Genomic DNA, 6750 nt, shown 5'->3' with positions numbered 1-6750 from the left:
TCTATGGGCTTATCTTGTCTATAGTCATGAACTTTAAAAATATCGCGGTAGTCCCGAATTTAGGGTTTATTTCGAAATTGGTCATTTTGGCTATTTTGATCCAAAACGCACTTGTGAGCATTTGGGTAATTTCGTCTTTTCACATTTTAACTTTTTCAATACTCCCTCCGTCCCACAAGAATATGCACTTCTTTCCTTTTTAGTCGTCATCCACAAGAATATGTACTTTCTAATTTTGGAACTCTTTTCCCTCTAATGAGGTGGGACCCATTCTCCACTAACAATACTTGATTTATTTTTTATCTCTATCTTTCTCTTACTTTATCAATTATGCATTAAAAACTGTGCCAACCCAAAGTGCATATTCTTTGGGGATGGAGGAGTATGATGTTATTTCAATGATGTACTAAATTAGATATTAATTTAAAATTATTTTCTTCTTCCTTGACATCCTATTTATGTATTTATTAAAAAGAGTTTTGTGTGAGTTGATTGCATAGTTTAATTTCTATATATATATAGCTATGAGGCGAGAAAGAACACATAAATTAATAATTTTAATTAAAAATAATTTATTGGTATTTAAATATCCAAATTTTAAATTTAATTTTATAAAATTAAATCTACTATTGAAATTTATAAAAAAACAAAGTGAAGGATGTCAAAGGAGAAGAAGATAATTTTAAAATATCAGTTTATACATTATTGAAATAATATCATATTGAACAGATTAAAATGTGAAAAGATGAAATTGCCAAATGCTCAAAGTATTTCGATCAAAAATACCAAAAGTACCAATTTCAAAATAAATTCTAAGGAATACTGACGATATTTTTAAAGTCAAATATGAACAGATAACTCCATAATTGTTGTTCACTCTTTTATATAACCATTGCCCAGAAAAAATGTGTCTATATAATGAGAGGGAGGTAGGACTACATATTGACTTTTGTACTCAAATTTCTAAATGAAAGAGCATAACTTAAGATTAGAACTTATTTGGGTTAATCATCTACTGGAGCTTATAAGATCATTACCGAATATAATAGGAGTATCGTATAAAGATCTAGACAAGATATCGTATGGAGATTAATAAACCTCTTCTAACTTACAGCATCAGATAGTATAGACTACAGAGTTTGAATTACCATAATTGATTTGTGGGCATCATCTTGTTTGGACTGATAAACACAAAATTCGAATCCTTGTACATGTAATAGTTCTTTTATATTTTGTTATAATATATTTTGCTTTTGTAATATGAGATGTTTTAATTTACATTGAAATGCATAAGAAGTAAATAAATCTAAGTCATCTCAAAGTAGTCTAGTTATGATTGGTGTTCGAGTAGGTAATTAAGTCGGTTCTTGCGAAGAAAAAGAATTTTCACGACTTAGATAGCTTTGACTATCTATCGTGAAGGTTGCAATGTCAATCCAAAGTTTATTTACCTAAGAAAATGAACAACTTAGGTGTGGTATAGCAGAAGGCTCAAATAGTGAGATAAGTCTTTCTTGGCTATTTCGAAAACTGAGGTTTCGGTGATTATCGTTTGTTAATAATTTTTGACATAACATCGAGCATACGATATTAATTGATACTATGACCTATTAAATGCTGAGGGTATTTCGTTGCTTAAGAATCGATAGATTTGGTGGTGATCATTAATGTGAATGCTTTAACACACGTAGACTTTGAATATTCGCATAGTTCCCGGACTTCCTGTGCGGTGTACTCGCAAACATTGGAGAAAATCTCCTAATGCGAACACTGATGTTCAACATCCAGTGCAACTTCATATCTGAGGTTCGATTGGGGGCTGAGGTCGAAGCAAAGGGCGAAACAAGGGTCAAGACGATGCATTGATCGCGTGGGCAAAGAGGGGCCACTATGCATATGCAAAGGCTAGTTTTCAAAACATGAGATTATTACTAGAATGGTAGAATTTGAAAAGTAAAAGGTTAAGAAATTAGAACATTTTGAAGAAGATAATAATTTTGAGATGTTGATGAAGTAGGGAAAGAAGTTGAGAATTTATAGGAGGGGAATAAACGGTAGGAATTAGGATGATAAACGATATCAAATCTGGCTCTACGAACTAGGCCAATCGTGGTCACGTTACACACCCTTACGTTGTGGATGGCCTGATGAATTCAGGAACAATAGAAGCATGCTTTATTCCACCGCTTCTGAAAAAGTAGCACTGCAATGTGCATAGAGGTTAAAGGAGTTCACTGATTGAAAACTGTATTGTAGGAGTAGTTGATTAATAAAGGCAATATCATCGATACATCATAAGTACAAAAAGTGTAGAAACAAGTTGTAGAGAATGACAAAAAAATCACTGATTTTTGTGAGGCAAGCTTACAATTCCTGAGACAAACAAACTGTGAACATACATCTATATGAAATTGTAAATACACATTCATTAATTATCAATGGTTATCCATATTCTTTTCAGGTTGTGAATCTCTTCCAGAAGCGGTGGTTCTGCCATAGCAAATGTATCTCTTCAATGGGGACTTGCTTCGTCTCCGGCAACAAGAAGAAGATGAAGCATGTCATGATGAAGATCAAGCCCGCGAATAGTAAGAAGATGCCGTATTTTAGATGGCAGAGCGCCGCCAGGAAGCACTGAGCGATGAGCGCCGTGAAGAGCATATTCACACACACCACAATGCTCTGCCCGCTGATCTCGTCTCCAATGGGAACAGCTCGCTAGGGACCAACCACCCCAACGGCCCCCATGATCGCCCGTAGGCCAGCACGAATATGCATATCACCACCACCAGGAAGATCCCAATACCTTGGGCAGCTGTTCTCTCTCTCCAAATTTCAGTGCTAGAGTAATGGCTATTGCAACCTACAAAACCAATCATATTTTGCACTTGTATGGCTCAGTCGTAAAATAGAAACGTATAAAGAATGACTGAACTGGTGACGTTAGAAGAAATGAATACCGAGCATAGGAAGAGCTCACAGCCAGCTTCCAAGAAGAAAGCTCGTCGACCAAACTTGTCAACAAAGGCCATGGATATGAGAGTGGCCACGACCAACGTGGCGCTGGTGATGGCAGAAGAGTAGAGAGCCACGCTTGAGCCAAAACCCAAGGTCTGGAAGAACACGGGGGCGTAGAAAAGTATGGAGTTCATCCCAGTAAGCTGCTGAAACGCCGGTATACCAATGGCACCAAGGACCAACTGGGGCCTATTCTTCCTCCTCAACAGGTTCCGAAAAGGATGCTTTATAGCCTTAGCCGCATTGCTCGCGTCAATCAGGTCTTGGAACTCCGCATCAACCTTTGGAGTGCCTCTCACCTGTTGCCAATTGAAATACTTATAACAAAGAACTGAAACCACTATATAAGTCTAACGAGCCACTCCTCTAATGGATTACCTTCTCCAACACATTCCTCGCCTCCTCGTACCTGCCTTGTTCAACGAGGCTGTTGGGAGTCTCGGGGAGGACAATCCCCCCACGAACATGAGCAAGGCCGGCACTGCTGCTAGCCCGAGAGACAGCCTCCACCCCCACGGATGGATCCTTTCAACTCCATAATTCACAAAGTTCGCCACAAAGATCCCGAGGCACGTGGTGAGCTGGAAGAGCTGGTTGATGGCGCCCCGTATCTTCGCAGGCGCCATCTCTGAAAGTACAACGGCACTGCCTGCACAGCATAAGGCTTTCACATCATTAATTTAATTGCTCATATAAAACGAGATATTCCCAAAAAAACTAGTGTTTGGTTTGCTGACTTGATTGCCGAAGCCAATGCCGAAGCCGAGGAGGATGCGGCCGATGATGAAGCATTGCGATGTTCTGAGCGGCGGCGTTCATGATTGCACCGGAGAAGAAGCTGATGGAGCCGCAGATGATGCTGGCCCTGCGGCCTCTGTTTCGGGTGACGTGGGAGGCTCCGAATGTAGAGACTAAGGCGGCTAAGTAGAGTGAGGATGTAAAGAGGGTCAGAATCTGGTTGTCGTATTTGCAGTAATCTGTTTCTTTGAGATGCAATTGCTTCCTTCTGTATACTTTGGGGAAGAATTCAAACAAGAAGTCATCCATGGAGGTCACTCCTCCTGCAATTTTCAAACTCGATTATTAGGATTTAGGAATGCTTAAGAATTGATGAAATAAGGGAAAAGAAAAGCTACCAGAAACACCGAGATCGTAGCCGAACAAGGAGCCGCCCATGGAGCCAACAATGCAAGCGAAGATGAAATAAGGAGTGATGGTATACTCATAGAGATGAGCTCTGGCTCCGCCCTTTGAATCCACTATTCCCCCACCCGCCATCTCTCTCTCTCTACTCTCTAAATGATAAAGATCAAGATTTTTCAAACCTAATATAGTGGACTGGAAAGAAATGACAGCCTGTTTTGTCAATTATAATAGCGAAATCACAGCTTCAATTTGCTAATTTGTTTATCTCCACTATTTTATTGCTATATTCCGATAACGGTTGACTATGTTGTGCATATTCTTTGTAGAGGAGTAATAAATTTCCGATAATGTCCAAACTAATTTAGTGTGGGCCCATGTCCTTGTCGGAGTAGCGTCTTTATTTGCTTAAAGATTAATGTTATGTGTTAACAGGTTGACTTTGAATGTTTTTGGCCTAGCAGATAAGTTTAGAAGACCATTTCGCATAAATACTACTGCTATTACTAATATTTTCGAAAATTAAGGGATTTATCCATTTTAATCGAATATCTATTTTAGCTGATAACGAGTAATCTTTCTTTCCTTAATACAACAGCCACGCATTTCTATGAATGAAGACATTAATTAAGAAAGAGATAATAACTAATCTTTCTTGAAAATCAGATTTTCTATATGCAGTTCTACGATTTCCGTGTTTCCTATTGGCATAATTAATTCATAATCTACACTAATGATTTGTTTCCTAAAGTAGTAGTGTGAAAATAATATCCTAAACTATACATTGAGGATAAGTTAACTATGAAATTACGTCTCTAAAAAATAAAACCAGTTAAAGAAAATCAATTCGATCTAATCAAAAATAAGGAGACTTATTTACATAAATTTATCTTTTGTCGAATAGAAAAGAACTAAACGATGTTAATAAATTTCAGTTATTAATATATATGTTTGATTTGATTCGATTAATGCTTAACAAAAACTTACATTTATTTTAATATAGTAGTTGATAAACAGAATAACCATTCCTGCCATGTGATTGATATATACATGCGAAAGCCTACTAAATTCTCCGGAAAAAAACCTTGCTACCTACATACTCCATCGTTCGTAATAGTAGAGACATTTTTTAGATGAAGATTAAGAAAAATTGTATTAAGTAAAGGAAGAATAAAGTAGGGAATGAAAAAGGTAGAAGTTGAAGAAGCGTAAAGTAAGAGGGAGTAAAGTAAATGAGAAGAAATGTGTTGATTTTTACTAAAGCGAGAAATTACACTATTATTATGGAGCGTAAATGAAAAAATGAGCTAAATACTATGGAGCGGAGATAATATATTGCAAATTTAGTTATTACTAGTATAATACTGATTCATAAATTACTTTTCTGTCTAGCAACAAAAAGAAAGATTGATAGTATATCCAGTTATCCACCCATGACCCTGACCCTGACCCATCAATCTCAAGGTATTTATTTTATGTAAACGTAGCTAGTAAACTGCTAACTTTATATTTGAAACCAGCTGTGTGAACATGGATATAAAATACTTTGTTCAAGTGGGTATATTTTAAAACAAACACACATATCCTAGTAACGAAACTTAATTATTACTTTCATGCCATTGTCATTTCAAAGTTTAAGTCTAAGTGACTACTTAGTATTTTTATCAATCGATTTGACCAATGTTAAATAAAGGTAGCTAGATGACAAGCTGCAAATTTATGTTCTCGAAACCAGTTCATATGATCATGATCATGTGGGTACATTATATTTTATATAAGCATGTAGGTATATTATATGGAGTAATTATTAATTACTCTATAGAAAAGGATTAATTGTCAAAAAATGATGAAATCGAAAATTAAATTCTTAATCCGTGTATAAAATTCATGCCTAAAACCATGACTACATGTAGTATTGTTATCGAAGATCAATTTAAAAGCTGTAAATAATTCCAATATAGTTGCTATATTTTTTTAAGTTTATTTATTTATTCTTTACATGCATTTTCCGATACTAAAGTCAAATTTATTGTAGACTTCCATATCATGTCTTTGTCAATTAAATGATCTTATTGGCGAGAAGTAAATGAATTTGATATAACCTATAAATATCTTGTTTTTTTATTTGTGAATGAGAGTAGTGGAGAATAATATATATCCACATATAGATTTGTTTAGTAAATAGGGTTGACCCAAGCCACCTCAGTCCAGAACAAAGATCGGCCTAAAATCGATCCACTAGAGAAATAAAATAGATTTGGGTACATCTATGATCAAATAAAAAAAATGATTTGAGCTACGTGCTTCAATTGAATTCTTTCCAAACTCAACCATGCTTATTAGAAGCCCGAGTTAAACTCACTACAAGTCCAATTTAGTAATTAGCTCTAGTTAATTATACTACTTACCATTTTGTTACATAAATGTTCAGGCTAGTAGAGAAACCAAAACAAAATGGGTTTGAGCTAGACAAATGGGTTTATGTAAATCCAAGATTGCCCCCAAATTAACGGTCGTAGTAGGCTCGAACTTTTATCTAAACAAATGTATGATTTAAATGATAATAATTCCTATAATTTTTAACCCGAC

At 35.8% G+C, this 6750-nt stretch overlaps 1 pseudogene; it reads right to left on the bottom strand.

Annotated features, from left to right (window-relative positions):
* Nucleotides 1-2235: 2235 nt before the first annotated feature.
* LOC125192571 lies at nt 2236-4322 on the bottom strand (annotated as a pseudogene).
* Nucleotides 4323-6750: the final 2428 nt, after the last annotated feature.

This window comes from Salvia hispanica, chromosome 6 (genome assembly GCF_023119035.1).
Source record: "Salvia hispanica cultivar TCC Black 2014 chromosome 6, UniMelb_Shisp_WGS_1.0, whole genome shotgun sequence".
In the NCBI taxonomy this organism is placed as follows: domain Eukaryota; kingdom Viridiplantae; phylum Streptophyta; class Magnoliopsida; order Lamiales; family Lamiaceae; genus Salvia; species Salvia hispanica.
Note: the sequence above shows the minus strand (reverse complement) of the source record. Positions and strands in the feature narration are given on the sequence as shown.